At 52.2% G+C, this 19308-nt stretch overlaps 1 protein-coding gene and 1 long non-coding RNA gene across 2 annotated transcripts in view; one reads left to right on the top strand and one right to left on the bottom strand.

Annotated features, from left to right (window-relative positions):
• Ephb2 (EPH receptor B2) overlaps positions 1 to 19308 on the top strand; it is a 123593-nt gene that overhangs the window by 32831 nt on the left and 71454 nt on the right. The window lies entirely within an intron of this gene.
• LOC131904200 (uncharacterized) lies at positions 692 to 13398 on the bottom strand. The gene is made up of 3 exons (XR_009377695.1): positions 13189 to 13398; positions 3861 to 4046; positions 692 to 1195 (listed from the first exon to the last, which is right to left on the bottom strand). It is a non-coding gene; the product is annotated as an uncharacterized LOC131904200 (long non-coding RNA).

Here is a 19308-nt window from a genome sequence, read left to right as displayed (position 1 = left end):
CTCGTGCCCACCCCAGATATGAGAGCACTGAGGTTCAGAGAGGTAGATGTATGTACTCAAAGTCACACAGCTAAGATGCCCAATACAGCTCTGGTACAGCCCCCTTCAGAGTGGCTCAGGGGAGGCAGGTGGGAGGGTTGAGGTAGGGCCCAGAGGTGCTGGGAGGAAGCAGGGGCTCCAAGCCCAGCGCTGGGTATGTGCCAGGCCATCAAGGCCACTGGCAGCTGACATTGAACAGGCACAGGCCAGCCTGGGATGTTTCGCTTCACGGACACACATGGGTCATCTGGGACACGTCTGTTGTGCCTTTATGAGTGTTTTTTCAAACATCAGGCTTGGCTCTGGAGCCGTCACTATGGAGACAGCTCTGGGTGGCTGAAGCCACTGCCCTCTGTGGCTACACATGAAGGCTGCCAGGTGTATGGGGTACCCCAGAGGCACTCTTGGAGGACGAAAGGCTAAACCCGGTCCCACGAAGAGTGGAAAGGTCAGTCCGTGCCATGGCTGTGGAGCTCTGTGGGCAAGGGCCTACTGTGGCCCCTTATGTACCTCTCTGGGGTCCAAGTGCCTTTCACTGCCCACCACCCTCAAAGCCAAGACAGACTAAAGCAGAGTTTGAGCCCCGACTCCTAGCTTCAAACACCCTAAAACCTCACACCGAAACCCTCCTGTGTAAACAGGGAGACTGAGGTCCAGAGAACAGAAGTGATTTTTTTTTTCCAAGGTTACCGTCACAAGCGAGACCTCACTGTGCCCTCTGGGACTGACTCAGAGTCTTGGCCCATTCTAGGTCTTCACATGGCTCTCCCAAGTGTGGCTGACTGCTCGGCCCCCGCGGGGCGCACAGCACATGCACGCGGGGAGGCAGTCTCAAGGGAGGCTGGCCTGAGCCCTCCTTGGCTCCGTTCCTCGTCCATGCTCAAGTTCAGCCCACGCCTTGGGGGCTGTTCAAAGATTCTGAAGGCAGTTGGGCATTTTGGAAGCAGTTTCTCAGTCGTGGAAGCCATGCGTAGCTCCAAAGACTGTCTAAGATTCCAGAATCCGTTCTGCTTTGCCGGGCTGTTGTTCAGGGTTTCCAGAGAAACCGTGAATGAAGCAGGGCCAGGATCTATGTGGTACTGCGGGTGGACGGATGGCAATGTGAGCGTCCAGCTTTCTCTCCAGGGTCCCAGTCTGGGAAACAGCATCTGCCACTCTGAGGAGCAGAAGGCGTGTGGGTGTCGGCAGCAGGGAAGGGGATTGAGAATCCAGCTCTACCCCTCACATGCTGTGAGGCCTGAGGATACTTACTTAACCTCTCTGGGCCATCCCTAAAAAAAATGGGAATTGCTCACCTGTCCTGCAGGTTCCTCTGTCTCTCTCCCATCTCATCTCTGACATTTGATGGGTTAGGCAGAGAACCCCCAACCCAGGGCTGGTAAACTTTTTCCTGTCCTAGTCTGCCCTGTGGCTCACACGGGCCCTTGCTTCCTTTAGGCCGTCACTGGTACTGTTCCCTCTGCCTGGAGTGCTGTTCCATCCCTCCCTCTCCCGGCCCCAACTGCATCCCTGTTGCTGCTTCTCCAGCTCTGTCACTCCTGGAGGAGAACTCTTTGTTTTGAGGCTGGGTATCACAGTGTAGCCCCACCTGATCAGGAACTCACTCTGTAGCCCAGGCTGGCTTCGAACTCACAGAGATTGGCCTGCCTCTGCCTCCCGAGTGCTGGGATTAAAGGGTGTGCCATCACACCTGGCCACTAGGCTCAAACTGCTGTCAGGCAGCTGAAGGTGCCGATTTCACTAAGGGCCCAACTCCAGAGTCAGACCCCGGGCATGCAAAACCTGTGACCGGCTCTGAGGCCTCCAAGTTCCCCTCCCAGGGTAGGAACGCTGAATCACATTCTAGGTCTTCCTCCTAGGTGTCCAAGCTCTAAGGAAGGAGGCCAGCATCACTCTGGGGCTAGGAGCCGAGCCCAAGTCCCCAATCCAAGGTACTGACTGGCCTCCCAGAAGCCCGGGATCGTGCTGCAGGCCTGAGACTCCCCGACCCGTTTGTAGGGCTGTCAGCAGAAGGCTGCCTCCCTGCTGGGGATCCACAGCAGCCCACAGACCAAGGCGCCGGATCCACCCCACTGTCCTGGCAGACAGGAAGATCGATACCTCAGTGGACCGGAAACCTTGCTGCACAGCACAGCGCTCCCAGTGGGGAGAGGAGCCGAGAATAAATAGAACCAGGCAGGCTCCCCTCCACAGGGTCAGGCCAGGCCAGAACAGCGTGGCTCTGATGTCACCACCTGTGGCACCCCACTGTGTTTGCTCTTGAGCTGTTCTGATTGTTTTTTAACATCTGGCACCCACCGAAGCAGGTGCTGATATCTCCCCCATTTTTGCAGCTGAAAAGTGGCCCAGAGAAGTTAAGTGACTACCTAAGGTCACACAGGAAGTATCTCAGTCAGAATCAGAACTCAGACCTGCCGGTGTCACAGCCCATGCCAGTTGTAAGATAAGCCTACTGTCCTGGTTATAGAACCACTGAGGCCTTGTTCTGGCAGGAACTCCTTCCTGCTCAGACCCTCTCTGTCCTGGGGCCTTCTCCAAGAGTGAGGAGATTGAGGACTTTGGCCTTTGATCTACCTGGGGTCGTCAGGGATTGGGGTGGCCCTGGGCAAGAGCTCCCTGAGGCGGTAGGAAAGACACCAGCCAGCAGGCCCTTAGCAAACAGCAACACAGGCATGGAAGAGCCGGGCCGTGGGGGCGCACGCCTTTAATCCCAGCACTTGGGAGGCAGAACCAGGCGGATCTCTGTGAGTTCGAGGCCAGCCTGGGCTACAGAGCGAGATCCAGGACAGGCTCCAAAGCTACACAGAGAAACCCTGTCTCCAAAAACAAAAACAAAAACAAAACAAAATACAGGCATGGAAGAAGAGCACTACCCTCCACTGGTGTGGCCTGCATCCCTGTTTGCAGTGGCCTCACCCATAGGACTGCATGCCTACAGCCAAGGAAGGCCAGCCTGGGATTCTGCCAGCTTCGTACCCAGCAGGTGGGACACTTGTGGAGACCCAAGTGTCCTGGGTCCAGCTAGGAGGCAGGCAGTTGCTCAGTAACTTATACCAGCTTCTCCCCAGAGAGGAACTCTGGTAAAGTACCTGTGAGCTTGGGACTCAACAGTCCAATGGGGGATACTCTGAGCTGTATGGCCTTGAATGAGGCATTTAACCTCTCTAGGCCTTAGTCCATCAACCACTTCACTTCAGCTAGCCCTTTCACTCTCCCCTGGATCCTGTGGTTCGTCTTCATTAAGGGCTCTCAGGGAAGCCTGACCCATCCCTTCTTAAAATTCAGAACATCTGGCAGGTCCACAGACTCACACCTGTAACCTCTTTCCTCATGCCTCCCGCTCCTGTCTCAGGCTAATTATTTCCTCCACAATATCTCATGTAAGTCACTATCATTGCGATGCACTATCCGCCCTGCCCTGGACCTGCCACCCTGCCCTGGACCCGGCCTTGTCAGCTTCGGGATTGGGGCACAGCCTCCTCAATCACTTCTGCCTTCCTCGTCAACACAGCACATCTTCCCAGTAGCAGAGCTCAGACTCCAGTTCACCTGCAGGGAAGGCCTTTACTATCCTCCCTGGCTTCTCTCAACCTTTTCCTTCCATACAGGTTCAGCCTGGACATGCCTGTCCTTGGGCCTGCACCCAAGCAGCTTCAATGGCTGGAAGTCCTCTCTCCACCTTGCCTTCATCTTCAGCCCTTCCCAGTTCTCAGGGCTGACATGCCCCCTGTAGGGACCCTTGGCTCTGCCTCCCACGCCCCCCACCCCGATGCTCAACCTGTCAATCTGATCATCCTCACCCGCTGACCTAGCTCCCTTACCACTAGACGCAGTTCCATGCCCACACTCAAATGGTGGCTTCTGCCGGTTGGAGACACTGTCATGGTGGATCCTCACTTCCCAATCCTCTGGTAGTTGTGGTCCGTTTCTGGTCCCAGATCCCCAGAACCATGCTGTGAGGTGTCAGGCAGTGCCTTCTCCTCCTGTGCCTCCGAGGACAGTGTCATCTGTAAGAGAGGACAGATGCTGCCAGCTTGTACCTCTTCCTGCTTGTCTTGTGAAGACTTTTTATTCTGACTCAAAATTCTAGCTTCAAACCTGGTGTGGTGGCACACACCCACTATCCCAGCACTTGGGAGGCAGAGGCACAGTTCAAGGTTGGCTTAGTTGATATAATGAGTTCCATGCTGGCCAAAGCTACAAAGTGAAATACAGAGAGAGGCAGTGGGGAGGAGGACGAGATGGATGGAATGAATGAATGAATGAATGAATGAATGAATGAATGAATGAATGAACAGGCGAACACACACAGGCGCCAGCCACTGCTTCTCCCAGCTATCTTCTGTTCTACCATTGTCCCTAGCCTCTGGTGACCTGCCTGTCCCTCTCAGCCCTGTACTTCCTGTGTGAACTGAGGCCTCCTTTATGTGATCAGAGATTCAGGTTAAAGGTCAGGGCTGAAGGCTGCACTGGTCCCCCACCATCCTCCAGACCCCCACCAGACCCACCATCTGCACGACCCCAGTAGCACCATTAAGTTACCATGAGTCAAACTGAGTCATAAATAAGTAAAAGGGTGAGGGTCTCGGGGGGGTTCACCCCAGCTGGCTGGCCTATCTCTGGCCAGATCTGGGGTCTTGGCTGCCCCTGGACAGACTCAGCCTGACAGATCTTGACATGTCATCCCAGTCCCCAGAGAGTGCTGGGGAGATCAGGGAGATCATCAGGCCTCCCTGGCCCCCATTAGTGTCAGTAATTGCCAATCAATTTCCTGGGAGCCTGGTGAGGAAGAAGCCCCAGGAGTCTCCCGCAGGGAAGCCACAACTAATGGTTTTTATTTGGATTGTTGCAAATTGATTGGAAATTGTGTGTGTGTGTGTGTGTGTGTGTGTGTGTGTGTGTGTGTGTGTGTTTAAGATGGGACATTGGTTTGACTCCCTGGGCTATAAACACCCCCCAGGGCCAGTTAGACCAAAAGATGAGTGATGGGGGAGATTGAACTCTCCCAAGATCTGAGACCAAGGTTGGCCTTCCAGTTCTACTCGTGAAACCTCCATGCCACACACATGCCTGTGGCCCCATCTCCCTGGGAGTAACTCTGCCCAGGTCTTCCCGAAGGGCACCAGTGGAAATTTCCCGAAGACCCCAATGGAATCTGTATCAACATCTCTAGGAAGAGGTGACTATGGTGATATACGGCTCTCATCCAGTACTAGGAAGGCTGAGACAGGAGAATTGCTGTAAGTCCCAGGTCAGCCTGGGCTACAGAGTGAGGCCTCATCTCAAAAAACATGAGAATGCAGCTCAGTTGGTAGAGGGCTTGCTTGATAACCCAGAGCCACATAAAACTAGGTGTGGCAGTGCATGCCAGTGATCCCAGCACTCCAGAGGTGGAGCGGAAAGATCAGAAATTCAAGATCATTCTCAGCTGCAGAGTGAGTCCAAGGCCGTCCTGAGCTACACATGAGACCCTGTCGGAAAGAAGGAAGGAAGGGAGGGAAGGAGGGAGGGAGGAAGGAAGGAAGGTGGGCTGGTCCCAGAAAGATAGGAAAAGAGGGCAGGCCAGAGAGGTGGTGAAGCTGGGCCACAGTCACACAGCCAATAAGTGGCACCTGGAAATCAGAACCCAGATTTTTTTTTTCCAATGTGCCGCACGTGAAGGCAGAAGTTACATACCTAAAAGCCAGTGAGTTGCAAGCACTCCAGCTCTTGGGGGCTCCTGGGGAAGAAATGTCTAGAAATGGAACAGTGAGGCAGGGCATGACCTCCTATAGAGGCCAGTCTTTTTTTTTTTTTTTTTTTTTTTTAAATTTCAGGGCTGAGGACCGAACCCAGGGCCTTGCGCTTGCTAGGCAAGCGCTCTACCACTGAGCTAAATCCCCAACCCCGAGGCCAGTTTTAAGAATCACAAAACCCAAATGGCTGGAGAGATGGCTCAGCGGTTAAGAGCACACTGGCTGCCCTTCTAGAGGTCCTGAGGTCAATTCCCAGTACCTTTTCTGGTGTACAGTTACACATGCAGACAAAATACCCATATACATAAACAAATTTAAAAAAACTCACAAAACCCAAGTACACTCAGCTCCCCCTGTCTCTCCTGCATTCTGGAACTTTCTTCCAATTGCCAGGTTGCTCCTCTGTCTCGCCATGCTGGGTGGAGACCGGCGGCCCCTGGACTGAGCAACAAAGGCCATGAGTCCACTCCCTGTCTTGACGCTGGGGCTGACTGATCTTGGCCCTTCGTATTCTGAGCTGATCATTCGCAGGGTCTTTCCTGCCCTGTCCATTGGTTTATGAGACATTCTGAAGCCAACGCTAGCTTTTGCTTGACAGATGTCACCCTAGTGCCTACTGGATCATGTCACCCTAGTGCCAACAGGATCATGTATGACTTCGTATATGAGCTCCAGAGGTGGCACTTGAGGACAGGACAGTGGATGAAGTCCTTGAGTGATGCTAGGAGGAGAGCTGGTTGTTGCTAGGTACCAGCTGTGTGCCAGTTACAGGACTACAGTAAATTTGAACAAGGTATATCCTTGTGTGATAAGCAGTCACTCAGGGTTAAAAATAGACTAAACTTCCTTCCTTCCTTCCTTCCTTCCTTCCTTCCTTCCTTCCTTCCTTCCTTCCTTCCTTCCTTCCTTCCCCTCTCTCTCTCTCTCTCTCTCTCTCTCTCTCTCCCCCTCCCTCCCTCCCCCTCTCTCTCCCTCACCCCGTGTGTGTGTGTGTGTGTGTGTGTGTGTGTGTGTGTGTGTGTGTGTATGTCTGAGTACTTATGTGGGTACACATCTTTATACACATAGGGATGGGGGTTAGAGGTTTTCATTGTGTATCTTCCTTAATCGATCTTCATCTTTTTTTTTAATTTTATATGCACTGGTATTTTGCCTGCGTGTATGTCTGAATGAGGGTGTCAGGTCCCCTAGAACCGAAGTTATAGACAGTTATGAGCTGCCATGTGGGTGCTGGGAATTGAACTCAAGACCTCTGGAAGAGCAGTCAGTGCTCTTAACCACTGAGCCATCTCTCCAGCCCTCAATCTTCATCTTTTTGGGATGAGATCTTCCAATGAACCTTGCCATTTCAACTAGGCTGGCTGGCCAGCAAGGCCCAGGAATGTCCCCGTGTCCTCCAAAGTGCTGGGATTACAGACACAAGCCACCACACCTGGATTTCCATGTGAGCACTGGGGATCTGAACTCAGGTTCTCATGCTTGCATGGCACACCCTTTGCTGTCTGAGCCATCTCGACAGCAAAGGTGTGCCAATTATCATCTCTTATGTCCACAGCAGAACGATGCAACATAAAAAACAAAGGGATGGAAAGCCGGGCACCAAGGCTCTCACCTATAATCCCAGAACTCCAAAGACCAGCCTCAGCTACACGGCAATTTAGGAGAGCCTGAGCTACATGAGAAGGAAGGGAGGGAGGGAGGGAGGGAGGGAAGGAGGGAGGGAGGGAGGGAAGGGAGGGAAGGAGAGAGAAAGGAAGGAAGGAAGGAAGGAAGGAAGGAAGGAAGGAAGGAAGGAAGGAAGGAAGTTTATTCTATTTTTAACCCTGAGTGACTGCTTATCACACAAGGATATACCTTGTTCAAATTTACTGTAGTCCTGTAACTGGCACACAGCTGGTACCTAGCAACAACCAGCTCTCTCCTAGCATCACTCAAGGACTTCATCCACTGTCCTGTCCTCAAGTGCCACCTCTGGAGCTCATATACTTCAGAATGTAAAGGGATGAGAGGACCTGCTGAGGAAGGGAAGTAGGTGTGCCAATTATCATCTCTTATTTCACTAAGGTGGAAACAACTCAACTGAGATCTCAGAGCCCCTCAGTGGCAGAGGAGTGACTGAACCCATATCTTTCTGACTTCTAAAGGTCTACTCCCCTGGGAATGTCCACATCTTGACCTTGGTCTGATGGGTCACTGAGCTGGAGATGGGTGTCACCATCCTAGAGCAGGCCAAAAATGATGACAAAGGTATGTTGACAGTGGAGACTAGTCCTGGGACAGGGCACACTGACCTTCAGACCAGAGCCAGGACAGGATCCCAGAATGCCTGCCACACACCACGTGGCCTGCTGTCCAACTGATTCCAGCACCCACAGAGGCCTCTATCCCTTGCTTCCCAGTCCCTACCCACTGGCAGAAACTAGAGGAAGGAGCTGGACCCAGAGGCATGCAATTAGGATTCCTGCTTGGAACTGGCCACCTCTGCCTGCCAGGCAGTGGCTGATCAGGGCTTGTGAGAGACTGTGACAGTCTTTGTATCCAAGCACCAACTGAGTTGCCCTTGATGACTGGGGGAAATTAGGCAAGCCCAAGTCTTAGCTTTTTTGCATCCCAAACACGGCAGGGTCTACTCGCACCCCAGAGAAGACACTGCATCTTACCAGAAAGGGCCCTAGGCTCCTTCCTCCATGAGCTTCCTGAAGGTAGCAGAGTGCACACAGGGAGCCTGACTGGCCTCGTTCCCCTAACCTTCCCTTCCCTTCCCAGTTCAGTCTGCTTGATCCTCTTCCCGGAAGCCCTCTCTGGGCTTGCTTTCTGTGAACTTGCATGCCTTGAACTCAGCTCCACACATCTCATCATCTGTAAAGGTGTTGGGGGCGGCCTTTAAGGAAGGGCATGGTCATAGCGTGCATGAGAGTCTCTTTTGAACTGCTACCTTAGGGCCAGGATGCTCATGCCCTTAGGAACTGTCACTGCTTCCTCCAACCATCTTTCTTAGGCAGTGGAACTCGAGGTACTGTGTGTGGAGTCATTCTGTGGGCAATGTTAGAGCCAGAGCTTCCTCTCATGGCAGATTTTTCTCGTCTGTGAGATTTCCTCCTCCCTGTGCTGTTCCTCTACCCTATATACAGAAAAGTGCCTTACACAGACAGGTGCTCCATGGGTGAAGGTAACGGGAGTGAGGGGTAAGAGTCTGGGACATGAATGGATGGATGGATGGATGGATGGATGGATGGATGGATGGATGGATGGATGGATGACTGAATGGATAGATGGACCACTAGAAGGATGGATGGATAAATGGATGGATGGATGGATGGATGGATGGATGGATGGATGGATGGATGGATGGATGTTGATGAGTCGGAAAGGGAGTGGCCACCTGGTGGGGATAGAGGACATGGTAGATGGGTTCATAGGTTCACCAGTACATGGATAAGGATACAGGAAAGCTGGTTGATGATGACCAGGTAGGTGAGTGGATGGATGGGTCAGCCAAGGCATAGAGAAGAACCCAGGAGGAAGGGATGGTGGGGGTGGGGAGTTCTGGTAAAGGATCAGGTGGTGGTAAGAAGGTAAGCTCTGGGGCAGGGACAGGTTGGTGAGTGAGTGGAAAGGTGTCTACCTGGGTGGTTGGTCTGAAAGAAATATGGAGGGTCAACCAATAGGCAAGAGAGTATACTTCAGACTGGATGAAGTGTGGTGGCACACCCCTTTAATCTCAGCTCCTGGGAGTCAGAGGCAGGAGGAACTCTGTGAGTTCAAGGCTGATCTGGTCTATATAGTGAGTTCCAGGATAGCCAGGGCTATATAGTGAGACCCCATCATTCATTCATTCATTTTTGAGACAGGGACTCACTATGTAGTCCTGGCTGTCCTGGAACTCACTATGTAGACCAGGCTGGCCTCAAACTCACAGAGCTCCACCTGCCTCTGCCTCCTAAGTGCTGGGATTAAAGGCGTGTGACATCACACCTGGCTTGATACCCATCTTAAACAAACAAACAAACAACTGGGTGAACTAACTTAACTAGCAAGTGGAGATTGTACATACGTGAGTGTGCATACAGAAAGGACAGAAGCTCACCGGAACCGTTCATGTGGTCACAGTCATAACTTAACATGAGATTCTCTTGTGAATTGCTGCCATCGGCCAGGATGCTTGTGCCCTTAGGAACTGCCTCTGCTTCCTCCAATCATGCAGTATGTTTGAATAGAGAGGCGGGTGGATGGGTGGAGGGACAAACGGGAGGGTGGATAATGATGGGTCCATTGATAGATGAATAAACTTAAGATTGGATAAGCTGACGGATAGGTTAGTTGCATACAAAAAGTGTGAGTCTGTGTGTGCCTGTGTCTGTGTGTCTGTGTGTGCGCATATGAGAGCTATAATGTTTCAATGAAGGGATGAGCCAATGGATGGACTAATGGATGATGGACAGACTGATGGGAGGATAAAGGGAGGAGGGAGGAGTGGGAGGAATGAGTAGGGAGAGGGAAGGCAGGCAGGCAGGCAGGTAGGCTGGTCTCTAGCAGACCCACGTCATGGTGGGAGTCAGGGCAGGGGGTGCTCCTGTGCACTGAGTATCTTATGAGCAGATTTGCTCAGGGCTCCCAGACCTTCTGCACATTGGGTCCCTTGCCCAGCTCCTCCTTCCTGAGTCTGGGGTCTCCCTGGCGATTGTTATGCTTAGAACTGGTGTTAGGAGGGAGACAAAGGAGCGGCAGACACAGGGCCAGCAGGAAGGAGGGAGGCCAGCAGACTGGGCAGCCACTGGGCAGCCGCCCTTCTTGCTCAGCTCCCAGTGAGTGCGGAACAGGCCGTGCATATTTCTCCTTTGAACAGGGAGCTGACATTAATGAACAGCTAATTAACATCTTGGAGTGTGATGGTTCCTGTGTCAGTGTCCCTAATTAGTCTCGAGTTAATCTGCTTTAATTAACTGTCCCTGTCGTGGTTTTAATTTAATTTTCAGCTTCAGCCTGGGATGGCAGCCCTGTGTGCATTCTGTCCCAGGGCTCTCGTGGCCAGGGCAGGGTGGCTGGCCACAGCCAGCTTCTCGGGCCATTTATCACATGGCTTAAAGTGGGTAGGGATGGAGACCTAGAGTCTGGCTTCTCCCCAGCCCTGGGAGGTGACAGCTTGGTGATAAGGTTTTTCTTTTCCCTCTCTAGGAAGTATTCTCAGGTGGCCAAAAGCTCCCAGAACATTCTTAAATAGGGAGCACTGTCTGTAGCTTTCTTAGTCCTAGGCAGGCACCATAAGCCTATCATGTTTTCTGAACATGGACTCCGGTTGAGGAAGATTCGGTCTAGTTCTCAGACTCCAGCTGTGTGACCTTAAGGAAAAAAACTTGACCTCTCTGAGATCTGTAAAATGGAACCGATAATCTAAGTATCAACATCTCTCTCCCTCCAAAGGTGTGATGTTACAGGGATGGTCTGCACACAGCCAGCTCCCCTCAGGGTCACCCAGAACAGACAGAAATTGGGTCTCAAGACGAGAGGGCTGGGAAGGGATCAGTCTCAAGGATGAGAGGGTCTGGGAGCAGAATTCAGGACAGACAGATCCAGTCAGATTCCATCTTCCTCCAGGTCCCTCAGTGTCCCTGGGCCTGCACTTTGTTCCCACCCAAAGGTAGAACAGATGTGTAGATGCCTCAGAGAGCCCCATACCTGGAACAGGATTGGGGACAGTTGAGGCCTCTCTCTTTCTCACAAGGAGTGTCTGTCTGGGGTACAAGTGTCTGTCTGGGGTACAAGAGCCCTTCAGGCAGGAAAACAATAGATCAGGCTGCTGGTCTGGTGGGAAGTAGCCAAATGAGGATCCTGTGAGAGGAAGCTGGGGGGGGGTGCATAGGAGAGCTCTGGGGCCTCACCAGGATCCCCCTTCCCCCAGAGCAGCTGAGAGCTGAGGCAGGAAGCAGTGAAGGAAGAAAACCCGCCACCCCCCAGCGCTCCCCCCCCAACGCTCCCCTCCCACCCCCATGAGGTCTGTGTGTTAGCCAACATGTGGAGCTATCACTCTGAGGGCACTAGGGAGCCACAGCGGGACTTCAAACAGGAGGGTGACATGATCAGGTGATGGGCAAGAGGGTGAGTGAACTGGAGGAAGAAAGCAGGGAGGCCCGTGATGAGGATGCTGTGGTAAAAAGCTTCCAGAGAGAGCCGGCCAGTGTACATGGACTGCAGACTCTGAGGAGGGTGAGGTGTGTGCCTCTCTCCCCTCAGGACCTTGGGCTTTGGGCATGTTTGGAGTTTGTGGCGCCCCCTCCCACTTTCTCACACTGAGGTCTGCAGACCCTGCCTGGGAAGTGGGTGTCAGGTATATTCTCGGGGGTTCAGGAAACCTAGGAGAATTTGATTTCTGTGTTTAGATGTTGAGGCTGATACAATTCACCTTGGTGAGCTCTGCAGCAGCCCACTTTCCCAGGGACCGTGCAGAGAGGAGCACCCTCACCTCCATGCACCTTCTCAGGCCACAGCCGAAAGCCTCCCAGTCCAGACAGAACACCCTCTGTCAGGAGCCAGGCCTTGTCTAGCTTTGGAAAGGGCCACCTTGGACATTGTCACCAGGACACTGAGTCCTGCTCCCTCAGCACAACACAGGTCCGAACCCCACCCTGTTGGGGATTGAAGCAAATTCTTTCTGATGGCCCCCTCAGCCCCTCCCCCTGACTTTGACCTCCAATTGACCTCTGCCTCCAGTTCACCTGAGCCAAACCAGTTTTTCCTGAAATTCTCAGTCAGTGAGTGTTCAATTCAAGGGCTCACTGGAGCAGAGTCCTGGGAAGGAGGGAGACCCTCCTCACCTTTGCCTCCTGCCCTTCATTCCTAGCATGTTGCTCATCCACTTCAGACAGGCCACCTGGTGGACACAGCTCTCTGTCCTGGAAGCCCAGGGCTCAGTCCCATCTCGTTTTGAAGTTTGTGGCGCCCCCTCCCACTTCCTCACACTTGCCTGTTTCTGTGGCAGGGCCAGGAATTGACGTCCAGGCATCCAACCTGACTCGAGTATGGTCTCCAGGAGCTCAAAACCCTGCCCTCCTCCCTGGAGAGTTCTTAGCCAGGGCCATGGATTAGTGGCTAACCAGCTTGTGACTCTGGGCTTCGTCTAAATGTTCCCCTCTCACCTCTGCATCTCTTAAAAATTGTTTGTTGTTGTTTAGAGACAGGGTCTCCTGTTGCCCAGGTTGGCCCTGAACTCAATATTTAGCTGAGGATAACCTTGAACTCCTGAGTTTCCTACCTCCGCTTCTCAAGTCAAGCATACCCAGCTGTGCTGCATCTCTTGAAGTTTCAGTTTTATACCTGGGCGCCAGACTCCTGTGCATCCTTTAAGCCTGCCCTCCAATTCCCAAGAACTCACCCCCCCACCCCCCCACCCCCGCCCCACGAGCCTGCCCCTCTGAACCTGCTCTGATGAACATTCACCAACCCCATCCCGGCAGGAAGAGGCCAGAGGGCTCTGGCTGGGGAAGCCAGCTGGGACCTTTCTGCAGGAATCTTGGACCCAGTGGGACCTCCCAGCAGCCAGGGATTGGCAGCCCAGGCTCTCGGCCACATGACAGTACAGTTGTCTGCTGTTCCAGCCACACAGTAGAATGTTAAAATCTCAGGCAGGCAGGAGTGTTAGCATGTTACAGGCCCAGAAAGGTTATAATCATGGGATTGTGACTCAACAGCCGTGTAATCACAGAAGCTTCTGGAAGAGCTGAGAACGTTGCAAGTGCAAAAAGGTCATAATCATAGAATTAGAGAATTTTACAACTACAGATTATTAAAATTGCAGCTTATGAGCAGGAATTTGAGAATGTTACAATCACAGAACTGTGAGGGGTTGTGCAGAATGGGCATGCGGGACATCCTCTGCAGACTTAGTGGCAGGAATCACAGGATGCTAGCATTTCAGAATGTCAGAATCGAGAGCTAAAGAGCATTTCTTTGTGTGTGTGTAGTTGCCTGTGCGTGTGCTTGCCCGTGCAAGTGGGTGCACGTGGAAGCCAGAAGAAGTCGGGCACTGTCCTCATTTGCTCTCCGTCTTGTGTTTCATATGGGGTCTCGTTGTGTTAGGACGCAGGGCCATGCCTGTTTGCACACATGTCACATCCCAGTGCCTTGCTATGTCGGTTAGGCTGTTCAGCCAGGGAGCCCCTAGTGTCTGTCTGTCTGTCTAGGCACAGCTCTGGGGTTACAGTGGGATTATAATGCCACCACACCTAGCATTTTTTTTTTTTTGAATACACAGGCTGTCTAAACTCTCAGCTTCTTTTTGTTTTTCCTTCTGCTCTCTCTTTTCTCTTTCTCCTTTCTGTTGTTTTCTCTTTCTCCTGTGCTGCTGGGGATCTAGCTAGGGCCTTGTACACGCTAGACACATACCCGGCCATCCAGGCTGCAGAATGGAGACTACTTCATTCTATGTTACAGGGTCCCATCAAGAATTAGTGATCAGGGTCTGGGAATGCAGCCTACCATGCACCAAGCCCTGGATTCCATTCCCAATACCACAGAAACCAACTGTGGTAGTGTATTCTTGTAACCCACTCTGGGGGTGGACGCAGGAGGATCAGGAGTTCATGGTCATCCTTGGCTACATAGTGAGTTCAAGGCCAGCCTGGACTATGTGAGACCCTGTCTCTCCTACACACACACACACACACACACACACACACACACACACACACACACACATGCACGCACACACAAAATGTCTTGTGTCAGATGCTGTGCAGAGCTGGTAATGTGGCCTAGCCTAGTCCTTCTGGCAGGGACAGCTGGGAGGCAGGACCGAGCGCTACAGTCTTGGCAGGGAATGTGGGCACTGTTGCCTGGGCCTGTACCTGGCCCCTTTGTGCCCCTCACACACCCAGGGGGAGAGGCCCAGCAGGTCAGCAAACTGTTTTTATAAAGTATGCCCGAGGGGGCCTGCCGGGTCCACGGGTGCTGGCACTGACTTCCAGCATGGGCAGGAGCCTGCAGCCTGGTCCCACCCAGATTCCTCGCCAGGGTGTGTGTGGGCCTCTCTGGGGGACCCTGGGTGCATGACATCTCCCCAAGACGTGTGTTGTCTCTGCCCGCATCCTCCTGTCTGCGGCACACACGGCCATGTTGACTTTCACTCAGTGTGTTTCCCACCGTTCATTCATGGACTTGGCCGTTTGTCATTTCCGTTTATCTTTGCAGGGTCAGATTGTGTCCTGGGTACTGGACATGAGAGAAGATAAAGTCCTTCCCTAAAGAAACAGAAGCGTGAAAATACTATGAAAGTGCTGTGGGGTCAGAGGGCATCCTGGAAACCTCCCTGGAGGAAAGACAATAGTGATAAGATCATTTCGGGCCAAGGAAGCAGCAGGGACAGAGATTCATAGATGGCCATGTGGGGACGTGTTCAGTTGTCATCAGGAATTGCTTCTTGGTCAGCAGTAGCAGAGTAGGAAGGGCTGAGATGCTGAGAGAGGATGCAGCTAGGCTGTAGGGCTGGAATTGTGAGCTCCCAAAGGCTATGACCTCAGCTGGCAGAAAGAGTGTTGCTTACGGTTTTTTTTTTTTTTTTTTCCCTTCCTTTAAGAATGAGCAATTCCTCAGGCCATGTGGACAAGCCCTGGGGCAGGCGTGCTCTGGAAACAGTAAGGGTGGCAGATGAGAGCTGGCCACGGGACTTCCATCCACAAGTCTGGCAGCAGACACCCAGTACTGGGAGGGAAGGACAGGATACTCTCGGGTTCTAAATGAGACTACAAAGGGACCACAGGATGCCCTTGGTTCTGAGCTGTCTCTGCAAAGGTCTGCTGAGACCAGAAGGGAAGGCCACACATGCAGGAAAAGGGCCAGGAGGCCTTTGCCAGAGGAATTGGGCAAATGGTATTCCCTGTTTGTAATGTGGCACTAATATAGCAGAACTTTCCCTGCCAGGCCACCGCAAGGAGACAGATGCCCAGGACCTAGAATCAGCAAAGGAACATTCCTCCAGGAGCTGGGGAGATTGCTCATCTGGAAAAGTGTTTGCCTGAATTCCATCCCTAAAACCCATATTTTAAAAAAGAAGGAAAAAAAAAGCCAGGAATGATGGCACACGTGTACCTGTAATCCCAGCACTGGGGTGGGGGGTGGGGGTGGAGACAAGCTGATCACCCAACCCAACCTGGTGATTTCCATGCCAGTCAGAGACTCTATCAAAAACCAAACAAACATGTGTATTGTACCTGAAGAACAACACCAAATATTGTCCCTCTGGCACACACACACACACACACACACACACACACACACACACACAGCCATCAGCATCTTGCTAGCAGGAAAACAGGCCCTGGGAACTCCAGCCCACCTTTCAGAGGTAGTCTCCACAATTGTCTGCTTACCTAGAGGCAAAAATACTCAAGGAAGGTAGGTAGGCCGGGCTCAGTGTTGGCTGTGAAGGACGAAGCCAAGCCTGTGAATCTGACCTGGATGCCAAGGCAGGTGGTAACCCCAAGACTCCCCCAGGCCCCACAGACAAGCCCTTCACTCTGTTGAAGGCTTGTGGCACCCATGAAGGTGTGGGGCAGTGACGGGGCAGGTGAGGCTGGGCATCAGGTGAAGCCATTCTCTTAAGTGCCACACAGAGGGGCGGGGACATACTTGAGCACTAGGTCCAAACACAGAATTGGCACAGGGAGTCACTGCACCCTGTTACCTCACCAACCCCACCCTATCCCCTAGAGGTGCCAGCATGTGGAATAAAAACTCAGCTGTGGGCATGACCTACTCGGTTGTTGTGCTACAAACATAAATGGCCTTCCTAGGCCCCGTGTGGGAATCATCTAAACTCAACACTCCATTCACAGGAGGCCACTATTATTTCTATTTCATAGATGAAGAGATGGAGTCCTAGGAGCCTGAGTGGCTTCCCTAATGTCAGTCAGATCCAGGTAGCAGGCCAGGGCTTACAAGTCCAGAGCCTAGCCGGGTGTGGTGGCGCACATCTTCAATCCTAGCACTTGGGAGGCAGAGGCAGGTGGGTCTCTGTTAGTTTGAGACCAACCTGGTCTACAGAGTGAGTTCCAGGACAGCCAGAGATATGGAGAGAGCCCTGTCTCAAAGAAAAAAAAAAATCCAGAGAGCCTCTATACAGCACCATGCTGTGTTCACAGAGACAGCGTGAATCGAGGCCTTAGATGCATATAAGACAGTGTCTACAGAGTATGAAATCTGGGCCCCGCAGTGGTTCTTGTCTGGTGCTGGCCAGATTCCAGGAATATCTGTCAGGCTACTCTCCTCCAAGGCTCAGGGTGAGCTCTGTTAGGCCCATATAGAAACCCAAGGCTGACCATGATGGCTTCCGGGGGGCCTAGGCATCCCTCTAGCCAGAGGTAGCCCAGATTCCATTAACCTGATTCTCTGCCCCACATAAGCCTGCAGAGGGAGCCCCAGGAGGGAGGGGTGCTGGGGAGGAAAGAATTTGGCTTCCCCAGGCCCCAAAAGAACAGCCAACAATGCTCGTTTTCTCTCCCGTGGTCCAGGAGGGCCTGCAAGGCCCCCAGGCCCTTTGAGCAGGGAGTAAGGAGAGAGACGGGAATCTAGGCTGGGGTGCTGCAATGGGAGCAGGTGCCTGCCACCAGAACACTAAGCCCTGGCTTCCCTGGCCCACCTAGCCACTGTGTAGACCTGGGTAAGACTGTCTGGTCTTTAGGTGCCTCCTTGATAGTATGGGCAGCCAGTGCCACCTCTGTGCTGCTAGGCAGATTAGCCAACACTGGGTTCAGTACAAGAAACCTTTGCTGCTACAGTAATTTAATCTTTAAAACTATTTATTTTGGGGAGGGGGAGTGTGTGAGTATACCATGGCAGAGTTGGTTCTCTCCTTCCATTATTTGGGTCCCTGGAATCAAATGCAGGTTGTCAGGTTTAGTGGCACTCACCCTTACCTGCTGAGCGGTCTCGCTGGCCCACCACTGCTGTAATTTAAAAATCTTGACTGCATTGACTGCAGATGACCTTACTCAGCCTGAGAGGCCTCTCCCTGTCCATTGTCCAGTTGGCGGCTCTTGGTGCTTTGGCAGGGCATGCTGCAGCTTTCTTTTTTTTCTTTCTTTCTTTCTTTTTTTTTTTTTTTTTTCGAGACAGGGTTTCTCTGTGTAGCTTTGCGCCTTTCCTGGAACTCGCTTTGGAGACCAGGCTGGCCTCGAACTCACAGAGATCCGCCTGACTCTGCCTCCCGAGTGCTGGGATTAAAGGCATGCACCACCACCGCCCAGCGCAGCTTTCTTATAGAGGGGTTAAAGGTACTTTCTCAGAATCACAGAGCTCCCAACTTTTGGGATTCGACCCCAGTGATTGTCACACAGTAGGCTGTCCCGATAGGCTGTCCCGGGCAGGCCACTCCTCTTCAGTCTGGCTTGGGTTGTGTTCCCCTGACAGGAGTCAGAACAGTGTCTCTTCTTCCAGGAATCCCTCCTTGACTGCACTAGACCTCATTAAGCATACCTCTTCTCTCACACAACCCTACCCTCCATCAGAGCATTGGGCGAATGCTATCCCAGTGTCTGAGCCTGTGAGGCCCAGCCATGCTCTCTGTATGGGAGAGGACGACAATGAAGGCTTTGTAAATGACTGTCTCTGAGCTCACGGAGAGGCGTGCACATAGACTCGGTCATGCATGTGCATTATGCAGATACGGCCTACAGAGTTGGGGAGAACCTTCTAGAACAGGAGGGATGGAGCTGGTGTGAACAACCCATCTCCCCCCCCCCCCCACAAACATATAAAATTACTAGAATCGATATTGACATGTGCTTGACAGCCCTGGGTCTCTTTCATGTTTTTCTATTCAGGGAATATTTCTACAGTAAATGGAATAAAATTGGGTCATAAAATGGAAGATGGAAGGAGAAAGATTGAAATTTGAAGACATCAAGATCACTTCCCAGTAGATAAGGTTATCAAATAACTTTTTACTTAGGTGAGACAAATGGGTGTGCTAAGTATGTTGGAGTGGGGCTGGGGGTGGGTTCAGGGGTGAAGCCCATACTCAGGCTCTGGGTCCCCCTCCCAGCACCAGAAAAATAAATAAAAATATGCGTGTGTGGACTAATATGTTCAACTTCTCAACTAGTAAAGTGAATGAAAGGGCATAAATTTTTTTTCAGTTAAACAAAATGCAAAAAAGGAGAAAAGTTTTAAATGAATAATAAATAAAATGCACAATATAAGCATATGTAAGTCAAGTCAAGTGTATGTCACAACAGATAGAGAAAACCGAATTGTGAAAAGCAGAGGTTTGGAGAGCTGGGATGTGGCCCAGTTGGTAAAGTGCTTGATGAGCATTCGTGGAGCCCTCATTTTGAGCCCCACCACCACACCATGTAAACTGGGCATGTAAGCGCATACCTGTCTTCTCAGCCCTGGGGAGGTGACGGCAGGAGGGATCAGGAGTTCAGAGTCATCCTTGGCTGCATCCCGAGTCCAAGTGTAGTGGGTATCCATTCCGAGGCTACACGAGACCCTGTCTCAAAGCCAAAGAGAGCTGGAGAGGTGGTTCAGTGGCTGATAGTGT

Source organism: Peromyscus eremicus, chromosome 2, assembly GCF_949786415.1.
Source record: "Peromyscus eremicus chromosome 2, PerEre_H2_v1, whole genome shotgun sequence".
Lineage (NCBI taxonomy): Eukaryota > Metazoa > Chordata > Mammalia > Rodentia > Cricetidae > Peromyscus > Peromyscus eremicus.
Note: the sequence above shows the minus strand (reverse complement) of the source record. Positions and strands in the feature narration are given on the sequence as shown.